Source organism: Lithobates pipiens, unplaced genomic scaffold, assembly GCF_037356315.1.
Source record: "Lithobates pipiens isolate NorthernLeopardFrog02 unplaced genomic scaffold, aLitPip1_a1.2 Scaffold_3, whole genome shotgun sequence".
Classification (NCBI taxonomy): Eukaryota; Metazoa; Chordata; class Amphibia; order Anura; family Ranidae; genus Lithobates; species Lithobates pipiens.
Window position 1 is genome coordinate 92,084,153 of NW_027507790.1, and position 23,463 is coordinate 92,107,615.

At 43.3% G+C, this 23,463-nt stretch overlaps 1 protein-coding gene across 2 annotated transcripts in view; it reads left to right on the forward strand.

The window, feature by feature from the left end:
- Window positions 1–5,274: 5,274 nt before the first annotated feature.
- WSCD2 (WSC domain containing 2) overlaps window positions 5,275–23,463 on the forward strand; it is a 478,077-nt gene continuing 459,888 nt past the window's right edge. For both annotated transcript variants that reach the window (XM_077462039.1, XM_077462040.1), the window contains exon 1: window positions 5,275–6,122. The gene's annotated coding sequence lies outside the window, so the exon portion shown is untranslated. The remainder of the gene's footprint in view (window positions 6,123–23,463) is intronic.

The following is a 23,463-nucleotide window of genomic DNA, read 5'->3' on the forward strand; positions in this document are numbered from 1 at the left end:
TCTGTGCGGATTCCAAACTGCATCCAAATCGCACCCTGTTCATGGAAACCATTACAGGTGTTAAGCTAACGAAACCCCAAAATCAGTTCGCAACACACAGTGCTGTTCACACCCATGCAATTTGATTCTGGTGCTGCTAAAAAATGGTCCTGGATGTTTTTGGATTGAGGACGATTTGAGCCATAAAAAATGATGCCTCAAATTGCACTGCTGAAGAATCGCATGTGATTTTTAAAAGGAATGGGGTGCAATTTCTGTTCAAAATCACAGGCGGTTCCCGCACCACATAGTGTGAACCAGCACTGAATCCTGGTGTGTTTTGTGTATGTCTTCCAGGTCTGTGCAGTGATTCAGCGTTAGGTTAACATCTATGTACTGTATCTGCAGTAGATGCATTTTTTCAGTGACTTTTGCAGCGCATTTTGAATTTTCATGCATGCTTTTGTTGCATTTTACATTTGTTTTGTGTTTTTGGGAAGTTGATGTTGCTAGGATGAGGTTTATTCATGCAGGAAAACACACCAAAAACACATGTACAGTATCTCACAAAAGTGAGTACACCCCTGACATTTCTGTAAATATTTTATTATATTTTCATGTGACAACGCTGAAGAACTGACACTTTGCTACAATGTAAATTAGTGAGTGTACAGCTTGTATAACAGTGTAAATTTGCTGTCCCCTCAAAATAACTCAACACACATCCATTAATGTCTAAACTGCTGGCAACAAAAGTGAGTACACCCCTAAGTGAAAATGTCCGAATTGGGCGCAAAGTGTCAATATTTTGTGTGGCCACCATTATTTTCCAGCACCGTCTTAACCCTCTTGGGTATGGAGTTCACCAGAGCTTCACAGGTTGCCACTGGAGTCCTCTTCTACTCCTCCATGACGACATCAAGGAACTGGTGGATGTTAGAGACCTTGCGCTCCTCCACCTTCCATTTGAGGATCTGGAGACACGCTTGGCCAGTCCATCACCTTTACCCTCAGCTTCTTTAGCAAGGCAGTGGTTGTCTTTGGAGGTGTGTTTGGGGTCATTATCATATTGGAATACTGCCCTGTGGCCCAGTCTCTGAAAGGAGGGGATCATGCTCTGCTTCAGTATATCACAGTACATGTTGGCACTTATGGTTCCCTCAATGAACTGTAGCTCCCCAGTGCTGGCAGCACTCATGCAGCCCCAGACCATGACACTCCCTCCACCATGTGTTTGTACTCCTCACCTGGTTGCCACCGCACACGCTTGACAACATCTGAACCAAATAAGTTTATCTTGGTCTCATCAGACCCCAGGATATGGTTCCAGTAATCCATGTCCTTAGTCTGCTGGTCTTCAGCAAACTGTTTGTGGGCTTTCTTGTGCATCATCTTTAGAAGAGGTTTCCTTCTGGGATGACAGCAATGCAGACCAATTTGATGCAATGTGCGATGTATGGTCTGAGCACTGACAGGCTGACCCCCCACCCCTTTAACCTCTGCAGCAATGCTGGCTACACTCATACATCTATTTCCCAAAGACAACCTCTTGATATGACGCTGAGCACGTGCACTCAACTTCTTTAGTCGACCATGGCGATTCATGTTCTGAGCGTAACCTGTCCTGTTAAACCGCTGTATGGTCTTGGCCACTGTGCTGCAGCTCAGTTTCAGGGTCTTGGGAATCTTCTTATAGCCTAGGCCATCTTTATGTAGAGCAGCAATTCTTTTTTTCAGATCCTCAGAGAGTTCTTTGCCGTGAGGTGCCATGTTGAACTTCCAGTGACCAGTATGAGAGAGTGAGAATGAGAGCGATAACACCAAATTTACCACACCTGCTCCCCATTCACACCTGAGACCTTGTAATACTAATGCCGTGTACACACGACCGGACTTTTCGAGGGACTAGGTCAGACGGTCTTTCCGACGGATTTTCGGCGGAGTTCCGATGGACTTTCTGAATGAACGGACTTAGCCACACACAATCACACCAAAGTCTGACGTATTCGAACGTGATGACGTACGACCGGACTAGAATAAGGAAGTTCATAGCCAGTAGCCAATAGCTGCCCTAGCGTCGGTTTTTGTTCATCGGACTAGCATACACATGAACGGATTTCTCCGTCTGGCGGAGTTCCGCTGAGAAAATTTAAAACATGTTCTATTTCTAAAGTCCGCCGGATTTTTGGCAAGCAAAGGTCCGATGGAGCCCACACATGATCGAATTGTCAGACAGACTCGTTCCGTCGGACCTTTGCTGTCAAAAAGTTTGGTCATGTGTACGTGGCATTATGAGTCACATGACACCGGGGAGGGAAAATGGCTAATTTGTCCCAATTTGGACATTTTCTCTTAGGGGTGTACTCACTTTTGTTGCCAGCGGTTTAGATAATAATGGCTGTGTGTTGAGTTATTTTGAGAGGACAGCACATTTACACTGTTATACAAGCTGTACACTCACTACTTTACATTGTAGCAAAGTGTCATTTATGCGCTGTTGTCACATGAAAAGATATCATAAAATATTTACAAAAATGTGAGGGGTGTACTCACTTTTGTGAGATACTGTATATGTGTTTTTCATGCATTTTTTATGCAATTCCGAAGTCTATTGAGCCAAAAACACACTATGCTGCATGTAAAAAAGTCCCTGCACTTTTCCAAAAATGGTGGTCAATACACATTCTGTGTACAGAACACCTCCAGGTAGCCAGGTCAGGAGGGGAAATCGGCACCGCACATAGTGATTAGGGTGTGCCCAGGCACACCTGGCACACCAACCTGTGCACGCCTATGATGTCAATACTACTTTTACAAGGTAATAACTGGGTTTGCTAAGGCATTTGGCACTCACAAAGTGAATTTATATTGATTGTGACTATAGAGGAATATATTTAAATGAAAGTTTTTGTGCCCGGAATTCAGCTTTAGGTTCCATGCACACTAGTGTTTTTTAAGCTCCTAGAAGCTGTTATTAGCATTTATTTTTCTTCTGCTCCTAGAAGATAAATAGTGTAATCCTATGTGTCCATGCACACTACTTTAGGCTATTAGCATTTTTTGAGCTTCAGCATTTAGGAGCAGAAAAATAATTGTTTTTGTATAGTTTCTTGGAACATTTTTCCAGCAGAAAAAAACGGGGAATGCTTCTAAATGCTACATTTTTTAATTTTTTTTCTTCATGTACTGCAAAAATGCTAATAAAATGCTAATGCGCTTAAATGCTACTAAAGTGCTACTAGAAGCTGGCACAACAGAATTTTCATCCAGAATTTTGTTTCTAGCTTTTCTTGAACTTAAAGCGGACCTTCGGTCATTTTTTTCATCTTTCCATCTATTAAATCTTCTGCCCTTGTTGTTTTAACTTTGGATAGTAAAACATTTTTTTTTCTGCCAGTAAATACCTTCTACGGCCCACTTCCTGTTTCTTGTCTGATCATTAGCCTATGCTTATGACATCATGCACAGCTCTCTCTCTCTCACTCTCCTGAGAGTTTGCCAGGAAGGAAGGGGGATGAGTCATAAGAGGGCCAATCAGAGCTGCAGGGCTGTAGAGCTGGAGGCGTGCCTCTGTGTGTCTCTGTAAATCCAGGAAGTAAAGAGGCTGCAGCTTCAGCTGCCCACAGTTAAAATGACTGCAGCCAGACTCAGTGGAGGGAGATTTCTGCAGCATATTTGGCAAGTACAGAATCACAGTATATATATAAAATAATATGCAAAGTGGTTTGAGGGAAGCTTCAGAATGGCAACGATGCTTTTATTACAAATTATGTGAGCAGACTGCAGTTCCTCTTTAACCACTTCAATACCGGGCACTTACACCCCCTTCCTGTCCAAGCCAATTTTCAGTTTTTAGCGCTGTCGCTCTTTTAATGACAATTGCGCGGTCATGCTACACTGTACCCAAACAAAATTTTTATCTTTTTGTTTCCACAAATAGAGCTTTCTTTTGGTGCTATTTGATCACCTCTGCTGTTTTTTATTTTTTGCTAAACAAATAAAAAAAGACCAAAAAAAAACAACTTTTTCCTTTTGTTTATGTTATAAAATTTTGTAAATAAGTATGTTTTCTCCTTCACTGATGGGCACTAATAAGGCGGTACTGACAGGCACTGATAAGGTGGCACCAATCAGGTGACACTAATGGGCACTGACGATGGGCACTGATAGGTGGCACTGCTGGGCATTGATAGGCAGCACTGCTGGGAACTGATAGGTGGCACTGCTGGGCACTTATGGGTACTGATACGCGGCACTGATAAATGCATACCAGCACATTTTGGAATACTGACCTTGGAACGAAGCCTTTCAGCGGCACGCTGTAACTGCTAAGAGTTCTGACATCTTCCCCCGGTCTTTCTTCTGGGATCACATGCTCTGGGTATGTGATTGCCCGGAGCTCCCACTCGCGGGAGCCCTTGGTTTCAGCACGAAGTTCTGAAGGTCCGGCAAGGTATGCATGTGTGTTATGAGTAGGCACAAATTGTCCACGTGAAAGGCGTCAACAATAGTGTTCCTGTAATAAAGAGTGGTATGCCCATTATGTCTGGACCTTCAGATGGTATGCGCCGGTGACATAACTGTCTGCATCCAGGGTGAATATTTCCTAAACGGTGCACACTTAAGTAGGGTTGCCACCTCATTCCTTTAAAACCGAACACCTGATTACACAGGTTCTGTGGCTGATTAAGGTGGTAAGTAAGGATGAGCTCAGGCGTGTTCGCATACTCCACGTGCAGAGCCCGCCAGGAAGTTGGCGCGGCATTGCGCTAATCACAGGCAGTGAGACATTGCCCGATCTCTGCAGCTGAGCATCAGGGCAATGTCTCACTGCCTGTGATTAGCGCAGTGCTGCGCCGACTTTCTGGCGGGCTCTGCATGTGGAGTATGCAAACACGCCTGAGCTAATCCTTACTGGTATGTAAACTCCCTTGGTGCTGTATTTGCAGTAAATTAGCCTCAGAACCTGTGTAATTCATATGTGTTTGGGTTTAAATGGATGAGGTGGCAACCCTACGTTTAGGAGATATTCATTTTACCAACAGGTAAGCCTTATTGTAGGTAAAAATCACCAAGCGGGCTTTACATCTGCTTTAAGTTGGTCGGGGGTGAATACTCAAAATTCTACCCCTGTGAATGAGACCGTGCTGCAACCACATGTATTGCACACGCTTTTGCGCAGGGTTAAAAAAGACTTGGAGGAGGCGTCTCTTCGCTGTCAAATGCCTCTAGAAAGCAGTCCCTCCGTGGAAAGTCTGCCGCACATCCAAACTTAGCCATAAACCTGCTCTTCTCCCTTCGCCAAGGAAACAAACGTCTGAAGCTTGATACATGTGCAAAAAAGCTCGTAAAACGCCTTCCAAAAAAAATTTAAAAATCGCTTTACGAATCACTAGGAACACGCTCTGCTCAGGTGTGCATACAGGCACATTTTTCTTATGCACATGCTTGTATGTTATGCTCCATTATTACTTGGGCTATGTAATGAACACAGATTTCAGCTGCATCAGAAAAAAGGGAATGTTTCCTCCTGGGGATGTGATGCATATATAAGGAGAGACACAGGCTGTGGCAGCAGAGTCTCCAGATCAAATGGCAGTTAATGAGTTAAGCAGTAGGCAGTGCTGTGGGCCTTTGAATAATAGTGCAGCTGAGTGGAGCTGCAGCAAGGAGAGAGATCTGGATAGAGATGTTAACTAAAGGAGATCACAGAGCCTTCCAGCACTGCTAGAGCACATCACTGCCTACTATTCCACACACTGAGGGAGACCTATCTCTACCTGATTTAAGGATGCTGTCAGTTTAGGGGGACTTGTCTTTTTTTTTTTTTTTTCAGCACTGCAGGACTGGATAGCTGTTCCCTGAAAGCCAAAAGCTGGTGATTTCTAGGAGGGCTTTCTGCTTTTCCATCATCCTTCTGTGAGATTGCACTTACTCTGAGACACAAAGTGCTGAAGCTGCTGTATACAGTACATCGCAGACACCAAGAAGCAGCTGGCACGGGCTCTGGATACCAACTGCCATTCACCTCCGATCTAATGCAGCAATTGTCGGGATAAAAGGTCGGAGGATGCCTCTGGGGGCTGCCAACTGCTAGCTGGGCAGCTGGCAACGTGCACGTTGACCATCAGATCAGCAGACAGGTAAGGGCAAAGATAATGTTACTTTACAAGCCTTGCTAATTAAAGCTGTTAATGATTTATCAACATATTGTAGCAATCAGAAATATTACCTGCGAGTGCTAACAGCTAAAGCCCGAGCTGTACATTCCAGTACGAGTAACTTTGCTAGTTAGGCTTGCTGGATAAACTTTATCACCCGGATGGTTAAAGGTAAAGCTGGATGTCAGTGTTGGGGCTTTTACCCTGGTATTGGTTTAAATAATGGGGGGGAAGGATGCTGTGTGCTTTCTATTCATAGCCATAAGGCTGTATTATATTAATATCTTGTGGATCTAGAGCAGATTCTCAACCAGGGTTCCTCCAGAGGTTGCTAGGGGTTCCTTCAGCATTGGGCCATTTCTGCCTCTCAGATAAGTTCCCACTGACACCATTGATCTTTTTAGCTATTTGTAAGGAGATAATTTTTCCCAATGACCACAAGTGTAAGGACCATTCTCCCCACTGACTATCACACTAATGTATCATGAGTTGTAGATTTCTATTTTATAGCAGGGGTTCCCTGAAACTGGAGAACTATTTCAAGGGTTCCTCTGTGTTGAAAAGGTTGAGAAAGGCTGATCTAGAGAATGACAATGTACCTGTCAAAGGATGCTGAAAGCATCTTTACAACTTTAAGGCTATCTAGAAATAGCAGCAAACTGGTCTTCAGCTAAATCAGGAGATCCTTGTCCATTGTGCACTAGGTGCTGTGTTTTATTTGTAGGGATTTGGAGTGGCAAGTTTCAGGTTAGTTAGCTCCATGGCAATTGATGCAGTGTCACAGAGAGAGGCAGATGTCTGGACGACAGGTGAGCAGGGCAGCCAGTGAGACCAGTTAAATCCTTACAAGCTAGAGTTTGTCTTGTACACTCCAGCACACATCAATGTGCAGATTGCTGCTTAATGCACCAGTGCTTTCCATAAATCTGTGCTTCTAGCTGATCTTTGCTAGAAACTGTGCTTTAAGCAAGAACAGTTTTATGTATTCCTGCATGCTGAACATTTCATTCCCACTGACAATTTTTCTTCCTCCTTCCCCTTTTTTTTAATTTTTTTAGCATTGGCAAGTCATTTCAGCAGTCGTGCATAATGAACTGAACTCACTTGTATGCCCTATCCATAAAGACTTCCTTTATGGATTAAAAAAAAAATAGAAAAAAAAACTAAAATTACATTTCTGCACTTTGCTGTTGATTGTTTTTTTTTTTCTATTTTTTTTTTTTTCACAGTAATAAAATACAAATCGCAATTTTTCTCCAACACAATTCATTATTTTGCACATCATAAAATTCATAAGGATTATCTGCTTGCATAGACTGTGGTGGCATCTGCCATGATACAGATGTGTTTAAATATTAAGATGGGGTCTTTTGAGTGCTTGTTAGACCTTAGCCTAGGTAAGGCAATTTTATAGAGAATACATAAGGTAAGACTGGCAGCTTATTCAGACAACAGATCTGTACTAAGACTTTGGGGGTTATTTACTAAAGGCAAATCCACTTTGCACTACAAGTGCACTGAAAGTGCACTTGGAAGTGCAGTCACTGTAAATCTGAGTGGTAGATGTGAAATGAGTGGACGCTTTGCTGATTTTATCATATAATCATGTGCATCCTAAAATGTTGTTTTTTACTTTCCTTGCATGTCCCTCTCGGATTTACAGCGTCTGCACTTCCAAGTGCACTTGTAGTGCAAAGTGGATTTGCCTTTTGTAAATAACCCCCTTTGTGTCTCTCATGCTATTCCTAATGAAATGTGAAAAGCAAGCACTGTGATAGCCTCTGCTGTGCAGCCAAACTTCTCTACAGACTCACTAATCGGTCAAAGAAGGCATCACTTTCTCTACAGTAAACCACAGCATGTTTGCAATAGTTAATTGGTTCCCTGGGTATCTTCTCTGGGAATGAAAGTCTTACAGTGCCATGAATTTTAGCTTGTATTCTGGCACTAAGTGGATTATTGGTATATTATAGCATGGATTACTTGTGATATGCCATAATATGATAGGGTTTAGCCAGTGGTGCATGCTCCTCATCAATAATGATTGCATTTGGGGTGTTAGCCCCCTTCATTACGTATGGAAGTAAATCTATTCTGACACTTTTAATCCTTATATGCTGCCTTATAAATCCTTTTCATTGCACACAGTAACTCTGTACATCAGTATGTTGAATTATTTACAGTCCTTTGTTCCTAATGACAGGTATATACCCATTTTGGTACAGGCATTGCAGCATTTTAATACGTGTCCTTTTTTTTTTTGTCTATGTAATGGTTAAAGGAGCAATGTTTAAGTCATACTATTTCTAATTAGCTTCAAAATTCTACAGCCTGTTCCTCTGCTGGTGGGTTAACAGCACTACTGTTTTTGATTAGACACTACACTGTCTGAACAGGAACATTATCATCACAGATCAAACCCAAATCATTAAAAGGCACTTGTAACTGACAGCTGTCACAATGTCACATTTGTAGAGCTTTACTTGGCATTCATTACCATCTCTCATTACTTTATCTCATGACAAAATTGCAGATTGGTCTACACACTACAGTAGATATTACTGGAAATTGATGAAGATTGCTTGGTTTTTGAGCATTTTTTAAGCATGGATGAGTGTATGGAAAGGTGATGACAGGGTTTGCGAATAATGATCTCTTCAGATTGAAATTTACTCATGATTGCCCCAGTCCTCACTGGAATCAGTTATGATTGGATCTGTTTAAAGATATGATGGCCACTATTGTATATTATAATGGTTGGAAATAGGCAATGCGAACTGAACACTATCTGCTTAAATGCCATTGCCTCTTATCATAAATTTAGATGGCACCAGAGTTTTAGAGTTTCAATGTATATTAAGGAGCTAAGGGATTTGATTAGGGTGCTAAAGATTGCTGCTTACACTGTTGGCTGTAATATACCGATTGCAGTTCAGTATCTTCTTAGGTGTTTTCACCTGCAGCCATTTACAGTATACTACACAAACTTCAACTAATGGAAAATCCTCATACTATTCATTATACCTGCTTATCTCCATGAAAAAAGCAGACTGTCAGACAGTATTGATGGAACCCAAAAAAATGCTCAGTGTCATACATAGTGCTTACTTAATGATGACTTGAAGTTACAGAAACTTACCTCAATCTTTGCAAAGTGATGCATATCCCTCACTTGACAATACTTAATATGTTACTAAACCCAGAACCCTGAATCTACTATATCTGGTCTTCCACAGTACACAGAACATGGAAATGCAATTATTTTAGTAAATATAAACTGCTAGTGCTAAATACAATTTCTCATTAGCTGTATATAACAGTCTTGTGACTTCTATCAGTGTCCTGGTGAGCACTAGTTAAAGCATGTAGGAGGAGTTTTCATTCTCCTCTTACTGTCCTATGAGGCTGCATGAACCCGGACCCTCTTTCTGGACAATGCTGTTTGGGCCTGTGCTGATCACATGCACGCTCTCAAAAAAAGAGCTCTCTAGCAATACACACCACACTGAGCATGTGCAGAGTGCCTCCTAGGGCTCTGTTCTATCAGCACAGTGATTGTAATATAAGGGGAGGGTCAGAGAAGACGAGATCAAACAGCCTTTTTACACAGTGCGGAGGAGTAACCCCTTAGATTCCACAGGGAGTATAACAAGGATGCTTTAGTGCATATACAGACAGATTTTACTGTTGTGGGTTTAGTAACACTTTAACAGTATGCCTAAAGTTTTTTTTTTTTTTTTTTTTTCCTGTATAAGTAGGAAAAGGCAATAAAAAAGAAGTCAAAGAAGTGCTATATATATATTTTTTTGCCATCTGCCAATCTTTGGCTTCCTTTCCCATAAAACATCAGAAAATAAGAACAAATCTCTTTAAACTGAGGTGATATCCCCTCTTATTCAGTTGTCACCAGAACACAAGTCTTTATTGGAAGTTTCCTTTCTATTCTTGTTCTGTTGACCATTTTCTCTCACTTTCAGTCTTGAAGAAAGTGGTCACCAGGACTTATTTCCTTATCACATTTATAAAAAAACAAATGGCTTTAGATACAATTTTATGTCTGACCTTCACTTTTGAAAATGCCGATTGCCTTGCTATTATGCCAATACCAAGGCTTCATCCGAATTTAGGGGTTGTGACTTTCTCCTGACTTCATTAGCTTCATGTAAGTTCTGGGCCAGTGACTAAGAAAACACTGAGGACCAAGTCCGCTCAGGTCAGGGATGGCAGTGTCTGAAAGTTGCTTCACATTTGTTTTTTCTAATTACAAATGTATTTTCTTTACTCAGTCTACTATCTGCTAAGCAAAACCGTGTTAATATTGAATATGAAGGAGTTATCATCTTAAAATTATTTTAAAGGATAGACTGTTTTTTGTCATTTGTGCGCATACTTAGTTTGTACAACGAACTGGCCAAGGCCCCTCTGAAAGACACCTTGGTAAATTGGAATTCTGGAAGTCCCAGGCCTCACCTGTCTACTCCGTCCGCTTTGCAGCTACTTCCCGATTCTTGTGCAATGGTCCATCCCAGCCAGGATGCCTGGTTTCTTCCCCCAGGGTTTTTGGTGTGAATTATAGGCTTGAACCATCCAGCTCTGAGGTCTCCAGCGCTGGTGTCTCTGAACCCCCAGGACTTTGAGCTTGCTCCTGAAGGTCACATTGCGAAGCTTCTGTGGACATGGTCTCTTCCCATCTCCCTCTGGGAAGCAGGTGACCTCAGTATATATGTATTACCCGCCACTGCCCATACAAATTAATGATTGGGCCAGGGCCATATACCCTGCCTGCTCTTCTGTCCCTGCCCCGCCTTCTTTCCAGAACATTACCCTGGGGAAACAAGGGAGGTCTTCCAGGGTGAAGAACAGGTGGTCACACCCCCCTCTATTCTACTGCTCCTCCCAAACCAAATTAACCCCCCAGGCCTAAACAAACAACATCTAACATCTACCTATTAGCACCCACCTAAAGGTGGTGGGGGCTACAATTGCATTTAGGATCTACCTGAACAAGTGAACATCATAAATAAATTTACTTATGGTTTTATGATAGTGAGCCTGTATGAAATCTAGGTCAATTTTTAGGAAAACACTTTCTGCCCACAGTCTTGTAGGTCATAAAGCGAGAGAAGGGGGTGCATGAGTGGAATCATAAGGTAGACAAGAAGAAAGGTTTACATTTATGTTTATAGTGAGGGCTATGTAGTGTAATTTTGAAGCTAAAGGAGTATTGTATCTATGCACCTGAGTTGTGCATGGTAACATACAACAGGTGGTACTTCAGCTCTGCATGTATTGTGATGATGGTACACCACTGATCGAAGTTTGGGAAGCACCAGGCCCGTATAATATTTCTGGTTGCTGGCTGTAAACTGAAACAAAATACCCAATTCACTAACCACTTGGAATAGTCTTGCATGATATGGAACATCTCATTGGAACTCTATTTAGCAAATAAATATTAAGACACACCAAATCATATGGTAAATACCAGACATGTCAAAATGTTGTTTGGGCATGCCCCTAGCCCATTGCTTGTTTATATGTTTTGAATGCTGGATGTAATTCCTGTTATTTATAAAACCCACAGGGATCAAAAGACCTACCGTATTTGCTGGCGTATAAGGCGGCTGGGCAGATAAGACGACCCCCTAATCTTCCATTTTAAATGTTGGATTGTGCTATACTTGCCGTATAAGACGACCCCCTTCCGACCAATCTGTCAGCCTGCTGGATGTGCGGTAATGCTGTATGTTCAGTAGCGCTTTGTGTAACAGTTAACACTGTCTCACAGTATACCGCGCTAAGCCAATCACAGCGAGCGATGTATTCTATTAATGAATACAAAGCCTGCTCGGATTGGCAGGGGCTGTAACATCATCAGCCCGCGCCTCTGACTCTCAAAGCCAATCAGAGCAGGCTACTGTATGTAGCCTGCTCGGATTGGCAGAGGTGGTTACTCCAATCCAAGCAGGCTTTGTATTCTCTAATAGAATACATCGCTTGCCAGGATTGGCTCAGCGGTGTATACAGTATTACCGCACATTCAGTAAGCATCCAGAGGGATGCTATGCAGTGGGCGGCTTGCATACAAGACGGCTTTGCTTTATACCCGGCGTATAAGACGACCCCCACTTTTTGGCTGTTTGCTTTTAGTGTAAAAAGTCGTCTTATACACCGGAAAATACGCTATACATAATTTTAGCAAGCTCATACAACTGTACAGATGTCTGTAGGCAATAAATTAAGAATGAAAAAACAGGCATTAGATTTAGTGAAAAACAGGGCCTTAATATGCCTAAAAAAAAATACAGATCATTTTGCAGCATTTGTATTCTAGTAAACATGCAAAGTTTTAACATTTAGTAACCACAATATATTACATGCAAGGCTAAAATGTATACTTTCATGCCAAACACATATTGGGGTTGATTTACTAAAACTGGAGAGTGCAAAATCTGGAGCATCTGCGCATGGTAGCCAATTAGCTGTTAACTTCAGCTTGTTCGAATAAGCTTTAACAATAAGGCTCAGTTCACATCTAGGTGTTTTTGGTCGTTTTTCTGCTCTAAGTCTCAGTTTAGAGCAGAAAAACTGAGCATTCTGTCACTTTAAAGTGAAGTTCCACCCAAAAATTGAACTTTCACTTTTTGGAATCCTCCCCCTCTCCAGTGCCACATTTGGCACCTTTCAGGGGGGAGGAGGGAGCAGATACCTGACTAATACAGGTATTTTCTCCCACAGCATGGCATAGATCACCGCGGCATTCGCGGTGACCTACGCCACTTCCGGCGCCTACTTTGTCCTCCCCCGCTGTATTCTGGGACAGCAGAGACCAGTGAGGATGAGCAGTGGGACTTGGGCATGCACAGTAGGGAAGGAGGAAGTCACTTCCTGATTCCCCTACCGAGGATGGCGGTGGCAGCAGCCGAGAGCCGATGGACAGATCGGCTTCAGCTGCCGACATCACAGGCTCCCTGGACAGATAAGTGTCCATATATTAAAAGTCAGCAGCTGCAGTATTTGTAGCTGCTGGCTTTTAATTTTTTTTTTTTTTTTTTTTTTTTTTTTTTTAGTGGACCTCCGCTTTAAGCAAAACACCCATCACTCAAAAAAGTACACAAGCTTCTTTTTGGCAGATTACAGGCATTTCTACTGCTTTTCATTGGTGACTTGTCAACTTCAAAAAGCCTGTACAAAAACTCGGCAAAAACGGTTGTAAAAAAGCCTAGATGTGAACTAAGCCTAAAAACTGGAAGCCGATTGGTTTCTATGAAGAGCTGCAGCAGATTTTGCACTTTCCAGTTTTAGTAAATCAACCCCTATTTTTTTTTCTTGACCACCCACAATAATAATGAATCCTTCATCACATGCAAAAGAGAGCATATAGAAAGAGTAAACTCTTTAATGACAAAGTACACAGTCACTAACATAACACACATTGAGCACCTCTGGTCTGTCCACATGAGCACCTAAAGTGCACCTATCACAAAAGAATTATATGGGATTCATTTTGACAATGTGAGTTCCCTGGCTGTCATGCTGATGGCTTAAAGTGGTTGTAAACCCTTACGACACACTTTGACCAAGAAATATCTTTGCCGAAAGACAGGCACCGCTGTCTACGGCGCATTTACCGTAGACAGCGGCGCGCAGGCGCACTGAGCGTGGCACCTGTCAATGGCGATATGCCGCGTGTGGCGGCTCCCGTGCGCATCGCAGCTTCGCCGAATGACAGCAGGGGAGCGGCGAGACCCACCAAGAAGATGGGTGTGCCGGACTACAGGGGACAGCGGTGACTTCACTGGCTCCTGTGTCAGGTAAGTGACATATAATGGACTACTAGTAGTCCATTATGCTTTACCTTTGCAGGGAATGAAAGAGGAAGTAAACTCATCAGGGTTTACGTCCTCTTTAAAGAGTTATCCTAACCCACTAATATGAAAATATTTCATCTGCCCCCCCCCCCCCCCCCATGCCCACAGCTTGTAAATCTTCTTTTTACATTAAAATACTGCCAATATATACCTTTTTGGCTGATCTGTATACCACAGTCAGTGATAAACTGCACAGTTTCTTCAGTGCTGAGAGTTCAGGTAGGAGGAGATTTCCACTACAGTCTGTATACACACCCACATGTGTGATGGCAAGATCTGGCTATCTCTGAGAACAAGTGAATGTTCTCTCCAGCACAAAAAAACACAACTGAGCATGTGCAGGTCGGCTACCCTGCATGTGTAAGCTGGCCTTCCCCAGATAGACCGTGCAGTAGGGAAGGATCTGTGCATACAGGATAAAACAGTCTTTTTACACAATGCAGAGGATTAACCCCTTAAGTTCCACAGTGAGTATAACAAGCATGCTATGCTGCATATACAGAATGATTTTTCTTTTGTGGGTTTAGTAACACCTTAAATTCTGTGCTTTGTGTTTCTGACCCAGGTCAAGCATAGGGATAAGGAATTCTGACACTAATTTACAGCATTCTTGTTCTAAATCTGTTACCCAGAGCTATTATAGCCATACACACACCAGAAATAGAGGATCCTGTACTATTTACAATGGCTTTCAGTAAACAAATGTGAGGCATTTTTAATTTTATACACTTACGAAACCTGAAATCAAAAGTGCACCCAAAACTAAGGGTTGTTACTAGAACAGGAATCAAGGGGAAGTCTTCATAATGCAGCACTTGTTCTGGTGATGGCTTGATCACTTTTGGGGTGCACGCATACGGGCGCAAAATACACTGTGCTCAAATTCATATTGTGGTTTTACTGATCCGAATGCAGCCACGTTATGGGCCCATGTACAAAGGCGAGCACAGCTCTGTAGTCTGGAGCTACATTCAGCTGTGCAACAAAAAAAAAGTCCGTATTTAGCATGCTACACATTTAAATGTTTGTGCTAACATTTTCATAGGACTGGCATTCAGCATAAATGATAAATGTATACTACTAGCCCTGAATACCAAGGTACCCAGCAGACAGGACACGCTCATCAGCCTAAGATACTAGGCCTCAGGAGCTACCTGCACCCCAGAAACCTAGGACTTGAGGTGACAGGAGCTGCCTGCATCCCAGCAATCTAGGAGTCTAGACGCTGCATCCTCATTTGCTCTGTGTGCAAGACAACCAATATATATAATAAAAATGCTCCATGGCATACCTCTAGATAACAAGCTGGCAGTGCCACAATGAAACAATTTAATTTATAATAAATAACTGGAAAAAGATGTCCTGTGCCCTGCTATAATAAAAATTAACAAATTGCTAAATGATTGACACACACCCTCCAGTGCTCAGGAGATATAGACATCTAGATGATATCACTAGACAAGAAATGGGAATGCTCCACTGCTGCTGCCCACATCAGAGTAAACCCTCTTATATAAAATGAGGAAGGGGATGCTTCCCTTCGAAACACATAAGCCTTTACTGAGGGACCAGTCGGGCTGTGCTATGCGATCCCCGGTGCTGGAGAGTAATATGATGTGATACAATGTCTGTTTTCTAAGCACACTTGTAAGTATGTTTTTTTGTGTGTGCAATTTATGACCAATAAAGGATTATGGCAATGCACTGGGCGTTTGCACCTTCCCTTGTGTGTTTTTCGCAATATATGTAGGCTACTAAAAACGTGAATATCCATGGTTGATAAAAAAACTGGAAGCTGATTGGTTTCTATGCAGAGCTGCACCAGATTTTGCACACTCCAGTTTTAGTAAACCAACCCCATAGTTTAAAAAATATATACAAAATTATATACATTACATGCATAATTATAACAAATGATACATCATTTATAACAAGTAAATGATACAATCCATTTAGGTGATAAGAATATATCAGAATGTCATAAAATAGACTGTGCATCCACATGCTTGCTCTGAATGGCTGAGGTGGGTGGGTGACATCACAATCTCCACCTCAGCCATTCAGAAGAAGCCTAAAGCCGCGTACACACGTGGCGGACTGTCTGGCCAACTTAGTCCGCCAGACAATCCGACGGACAGTCCGTCATACTTTCGAATGAACGGACTTGCCCACACACGGCACTTTTTGAGCGGACTAATACGGCGGACTAAGTCCGCCATACTATCCGCCCTACTTTTGAAATGAACGGACTCGCCCACACACGCGGAGGAAAGTGCGCTCATTTGGAGCGCGTCTCCAGGTAGGCGGGGCCCACATAGGAGACGTCACTGGCCCCTCTGCCTGGTATGGACTTAAAGGGGAACCCCAACGCCTAAAAAAATCGGCGTGGGGGTCCCCCCCAAGTCCACAACAGACCCTTGTCCGAGCACGCTACCCGGCCGGCCAGGAAAGGGGGGCGAGCGAGCGCCCCCCCCTCCTGAGCCGTACCAGGCCGCGTGCCCTCAACATGGGGGGTGCCTTGGGGAAGGGGGGGCCGCGCGGCCCCCCCACCCCAAAGCACCTTGTCCCCATGTTCATGAGGACAAGGGCCTCTTCCCGACAACCCTGGCCGTTGGTTGTCGGGGTCTGCGGGCGGGGGGCTTATGGGAATCCGGGAGCCCCCTTTAATAAGGGGGCTCCCGGGTACCGGCCCCCCACCCTATGTGAATGAGTATGGGGTACAATGTACCCCTACCCATTCACCTGTGGAAAAAAAAGTACAAAAAAAAACACAACACAGGGTTAAAATATTTTATTGCACAGCCCTGGGGGTCTTCCGTCTTCGGGGGTCTTCTCGCCGGACTCCTCCGCTATCTTCTTGTAGCTCTTTTGCTAGCGGAGGAGTCCGGCTTTCTTCCTCGCCGCCGGCCTCTTCTCCCGACTTCGGGGGTCTTGTCCCCCTCTTCGGTTCTTCTGCCGGGCCACCGCGCCTTCTTATAGCTTTTACAGGCGGTGGCCCGGTCTTCTGTCGCCTTCTCCTTCTCCTTCTTCTTCTTCTTCTTCTTCTTCTTCTTCTTCTTCTTCTTCTTCTTCTTCTTCTTCTTCTTCTTCTTCTTCTTCTTCTTCTTCTTCTTCTTCTTCTTCTTCTTCTTCTTCTTCTTCTTCTTCTTCTTCTTCTTCTTCTTCTTCTTCTTCTTCTTCTTCTTCTTCTTCTTCTTCTTCTTCTTCTTCTTCTTCTTCTTCTTCTTCTTCTTCTTCTTCTTCTTCTTCTTCTTCTTCTTCTTCTTCTTCTTCTTCTTCTTCTTCTTCTTCTTCTTCTTCTTCTTCTTCCTCGACGATCTCTCCGGCCGGAATGCCAGGGACGCACTGCGCAGCCACTTTTATAGGGACAATGGGGCGGTGTCACATGGCTTTATGTCACATGGTGACCCCGCCCCCTTACGATGTCATAGTCCCCATGTGACCAACCCATGTGACATAAAGCCATGTGACACCGCCCCATTGTCCCTATAAAAGTGGCCGCGCAGTGCGTCCCTGGCATTCCGGCCGGAGAGATCGTCGAGGCAACATCTCCTGGAGAAGAAGGAGAAGAAGAAGAACGGAAGGCGGCGACGGCGGCGACAGAAGACTTCTCTTCTCCCGACTTCGGGGGTCTTGTCCCCCTCTTCGGTTCTTCTGCCGGGCCACCGCGCCTTCTTATAGCTCTTTTACAGGCGGTGGCCCGGCAGAAGAACCGAAGAGGGGGACAAGACCCCCGAAGTCGGGAGAAGAGGCCGGCGGCGAGGAAGAAAGCCAAACTCCTCCGCTAGCAAAAGAGCTACAAGAAGATAGCGGAGGAGTCCGGCGAGAAGACCCCCGAAGACGGAAGACCCCCGGAGCTGTGCAATAAAGTATTTTAACCCTGTGTTGTGTTTTTTTTGTACTTTTTTTCCACAGGTGAATGGGTAGGGGTACATTGTACCCCATACTCATTCACATAGGGTGGGGGGCCGGTATCCAGGGGGCCCCTTATTAAAGGGGGCTCCCGGATTCCCATAAGCCCCCCGCCCGCAGACCCCGACAACCAACGGCCAGGGTTGTCGGGAAGAGGCCCTTGTCCTCATCAACATGGGGACAAGGTGCTTTGGGGTGGGGGGGCCGCGCGGCCCCCCTTCCCCAAGGCACCCCCCCATGTTGAGGGCACGCGGCCTGGTACGGCTCAGGAGGGGGGGCGCTCGCTCGCCCCCCTTTCCTGGCCGGCCGGGTAGTGTGCTCAGACAAGGGTCTGTTGTGGACTTGGGGGGGACCCCCACGCCGTTTTTTTTCGGCGTTGGGGTTCCCCTTTAAGTCCATACCAGGCGGCGGGGCCAGCGATGTCTCCTTCGCGGGCCCCGCCTACCTGGATACTCGCTCGAAATGAGCGGACTTTTCTCCGGGCGGGAAAAGTCCGCTCATTTCAAAAGTACGGCGGACTGGCACACACACGGGCGGATTGTCCGCCGAAATGCGAGTCCAGCGGACAGTATTTCCAACATTCCGAAATACTTAGTCCGCCAGACTGCACGCTGAAAAAGTCCGCTGAAGCCCACACACGAGCGGACTGTCCGCTGAAATGTGTTTCGGCGGACTAAGTAGGCCAGACAGTCCGCCCGTGTGTACGCGGCTTAATATTCATTAATAAAAATACTAGGCTTCCTGTGAATGGCTGATCCGCGCTCAGTCTGGTTCAATTTTGTTCCGGGAACAGGTTGGGTTGTCTCTGTGCCACTGTCAGAACATTGTGCAGTATACAGTATGTAGCAGCCATATGTAATAGCAAAAAAAATGTTTATCGGGGACAACTTAGCCCGAATGAATTATTTAAAATAACAAAGCTGAAGTTAGGCTTTAATATTTTAAAAGGGTCTTATATAGGACTTTTTTCTTTATTTTAGGGGACAGAACTCTCCTGCGGCCAGTATCTATCTCTGCTGGAAGCCTTCTGACATTTTGTACACAATATTGGTGTTCTGTATAGTGTTATTAGTTTAGTTTTATTCAGTTTTTAAAATGATTTTTTTATTTAACCAAGCGCTGTGCAGTCTTTTATTTTTTTTCCATTGAACACTCCTAGAAAAGTTTAAGGGAAACAAAATGTTACAACCTCAGTGTTAAGGGACGCTGTTCCGGGTGAGAATGTGGCTGCACTGAATCCTTTCTACACTATTTCATGCACTTTAATTGAGGAAGATTACGCATAAGAATGGATGCACATTATATTTGATGAGCTTTTGATATATTCACATCACTTATACAGAATGTTTTGTATAATTTGTTATAATTATGTATGTAATTTTGTATGATTTTTTTTTTTTTTATGCATAACATTACATTATATTATGTAAAGTTCTGACATGTCACACTATACAGATGAAATTTATTTAACAAAAAAAGATCTTTTGTCAGAAAAACAGTTCTTGAGCTCAATTCCAATGACTCTCAAGGTCTGCCTGACAGGAAGGATGTCCTCAGCCTGCTGCTACGAGGAGGAAGCATTTCTTTAGTTTTATTTACTCAAGTCATCACTCATGTTGTACAAAGTAGATTTGCAGTTAACAAGGTACGAGGCAGCAACCAGTGGAGGCAGTACCATGCGTTGTGGCCCACTGCACTGCTAAAAACAAGGGTCATTTTTTTTATTTTTTTTATCCTTTTTGGTACACAGGCAACTCATTCATAATGAGTGGGCTGCCTTACCGCAATTCAAATTACCTTGCAAAGTGGCGCGCCTTACATTCATTAACACTCTGCAACAGATCAGCCATAAAAAAAAAAAGTCTACTCTACGTCTGTGAAGGCTCTCATTTATCCAGGTTATAGTATAGCTAGTAGTAGTTGGTCACATTCAACTGGACTTATTCAGTAATGTTGAAGATGTTTCATATCTTACAAAGCCCAATGAAGATGTAGATTGTTAAGTTACAAAACATCTTTAACATTATAGAACAAGTCTAGTTTAATGGGACCAATTACTACTAGTCAATGCTCCTCCAATTTTTATTTATTTTTTTATTCTTTATTTTATCAAATGCTCTGCATAGTATAGATCATAATGTCTTACATGGCAGCATTGTAAAGTTAAATGTACAGTAAGCTTTATACCAAGGAAATATAAAGCAGTCAGTTTGTCTCTTCTGTACATTGTGTGTGAGACAAAAGTTGTACCCTATCTATAGAGTTCTGGGAAGTCCACTCTCCGAATTCTTAATTTTAAAATGGTGTAATGGGAAAGGAGGGAAGAGAGGAGATCTGATTGGGAGGATCGACATTTAATGTTAGGAGGGACTTCGCGGAAGGAGACCAATGAATAGGGGAAGGATAGGTATGGTAGGGAGAGGGGATCATGGGGGGGGGGGGTGTATGGGGGAAGTCAGAAGGACAGAGGAAGGAAAAAAAATAGGGGGGAGAATAAAGTGTGGAGGGAGCAGCTTCTATCAGAGGAAAAGAGAAGGGAATGAGGGGAGCTCCCTTACAAATCTCAAGTTGATTCCCTAAGTCAGAGTGTATAAAGTTTATCCAAGAGAACCAAGTGTTCCTGTAAACATCAAATTTGTTTTTCCTAGATAGAGTGAGATCTTTCATTTGTCAGATTACTTCTACTTTATGTATCCCCATGGGAATGGCAGGAGGGGACATGTATCTCCACCACAAGGTACAAGAATTGGCTGGGTTAAGGAGATGTTTCAGAGAGATTTCTGGTTATGTTTAGTGGAGATAAATCTACTATATTTAACCTCACCCTCCCACGCTATAGCCGAATGATGGCTACAGCGTGGGCCTTAATTGCAGGGAGGGTGTCAATAGACATCCTCCCATGCATGAGCTGCCTGTGCACCCCCTGCAGGGCATGTGCAGCGCGCTGTGTTATCACCAAGTCAAAGAGACTCAGCTGATCATAGATTGGAGTAAGGGGCCGATCCTGGTCACTTACCATGTGATCAGCTGCCAGCCAAGGACAGCTGATCACATCATGTAAACAAAATATTGGTAATCAGCTTTTTTTTCCCCTCATGCTAACAGTTAGAGGAGGAAAAATAAGCTGATCACTGGCTTCTGACAGAGGGACATCAGTCCCAAACAGGGAGAGGCGCTGCTGCTATGCAGTGCCCTCCAGCGCCACCTGCCAGTGCCACCTACAGATGCAATTGAGTGCAGCCCATCAGTGCTGCCTCATCAGCGCACATCAGCGAAGGAGAAAAATTACCTGTTTTCAAAATTGTATAACAAACTATGAAACTGTTTTTTTTTTTTTCAAAATTTTCCATCTTTTTTTTCAGCTTTTTTTTAGCAAAAATAAAAAAAACTAGCAGTGATTAAATGCGACCAAAAGAGAGCTCTATTTTGTGGGGGGGGGGATAACAAAAATCTAATTTGGGTACAGTGTTGCGTGACCACGCAATTGTCATTCAAAGAGTGACAGCGCAGAAAGCTGAAAATTGGCCTGGGCAGGAAGGGGGTTTAAGTGCCCAGTAGGCAAGTAGTTACCATAATAAATTATTTTGTTAATGCAACTTGGAGGATAATCTGCTCAGTTCCATTGGGGCATTAGTATTTCATTCAGCTGCAAGACTGAGCTTGTGTTATTCACAGGGGCAGACTTACAACTCATGGGGCCCCCGGGCAATAGGAGATTATGACATGTTTCTATTGGCCGAGAAGGTACTGGAGAGGTGGGGCAGCTATAATCTTGGGATTTTTAGACCAAAAGGATGTCGGTAAGGGACATTTCAGAGACAGATGTAAAAAAAACCCACAGATTTTTACATACTTTCCCTGGTTTTACTGAGGCTGGCAACCCTGATGGGGCCCCCTAGTGGCACGGGGCCCTCGGCAGTGCCCGAGTGGCCCAATGGTCAGTCCACCCCTGGTTATTCAATAATCCCAGACTTTTTTTTTTTTTTTCAACAGCTTCACTAGCAAGACATAGCATTCTTTATATATGGAAGTAAAGTGCAAAAAAAAAAGTCTTTAAAAAAATTTGATTCAATTTTTTTTTTTAAACAAAAACTTCCCTTGACAGAATTTTTAAAGGATTTTTTATTAAAATGTAGTATTTATTAATGTTTGTTCTGTTTTTTGAAATGTGTACCAGCAAATCTGTGCCTGTTTCTTGACCTGGTAATTTGGAAAGGTGGCGTTAATGGATAGGGTAAGTCTCCTGCTCATGCACAGGAGAAATCAAGGTGAGCTTGTACATAGGCAGTAGAAACAACATACAGTATATCACACTTGCTATGATTTCTATATGGCACTTCTAGGTGTAATTGGTGTCGGCTCACTAAGCAGGAAGATATAGCGGTCTATGTACTTTTAAGCTATTAAGTACTTTTCTTTCTGGTTCTGGACAAGTGTAAGCATTATTTATGATAGACACATTTTACAGACCACTAAGTTATACCTGTAGATAATGAAGTTGGCAGTGCAGAGGTTAGTTGGCAATGCAGAGCCAGTATTAATAACAAATCATTGTATAGTGCTGGGAGATGTACCATATTTCTGTATTTCTTCAACTTCTACTGTACATGCATACTGTATAATCCACCTCCCAAACAAACCCTTAGGTTCTGGTATGGATACTAAGGGGGCTTTCCATGCAAAAAAACAACTTCCCCCTCAATACCATACCAGACCCTTAATCTGCACATGCAGCCTGGCTGTCCAGGAAAAGAGTGGGTGAGTTTGTGTACCCCTTCCTTCCCCAAGCCATACCAAGCCACATGCCCTTAACATGGAGGAGGGGGTGTCTTGCCAGTGGAACTCCTTCTACTAGCAGAGCACCTTGTCCCCATGTTGAAGAGGTCACGAGCTTCATCCCCACAACTGTGGTTGTGAGGGGGTATGTGGGTGGGGGGCTTACCAGAATCTATAAGCCCCTTTTAATAATAATAACCTTACGCGAATAAGTAAGGGGCACATAGTATCCCTATTCATTCACAAAAAAAATGTCACTTAGAAACAAAGATATCTAAATGTTTGCCAAGTTCTTTAAAAATAAAATAAAAATAAATCTCAAATTTTTTTTATGGTTATAAATCCATTCTCAATCGTGATGCCCAGCAACTTACCGAAGAAAAAAAACGGACAACCTGCTACCCACAGCCAAATGACAGCTCCCTGAGATATCAGCTGCTGTATGAGGGAAGGGGAGGGGATAGTGGTATAGTAGCAATGTTATTGCCCAACTATGGTCAAATGGCCATATTTAGGCAATACTAGGCTACCACTGCTTCCCAAGCAAACAATGACAGCCGGAAGCTGTGACATGCGTCCAAGCCTTGTTTCCTAAATGTTTTGGCATTTGTACGAATGTCTTAACAGTTTTCTGTCTTTCACCAAACATTGAGCTCATCCTTACTTGTTATACTCTCACCTTTATTGGGTACACCTTGCTAGTGACTGGTCGGATTCCTTTTTGCCTTCAGAACTGGCTTAATTCTTTGTGCCATAGATTCAAC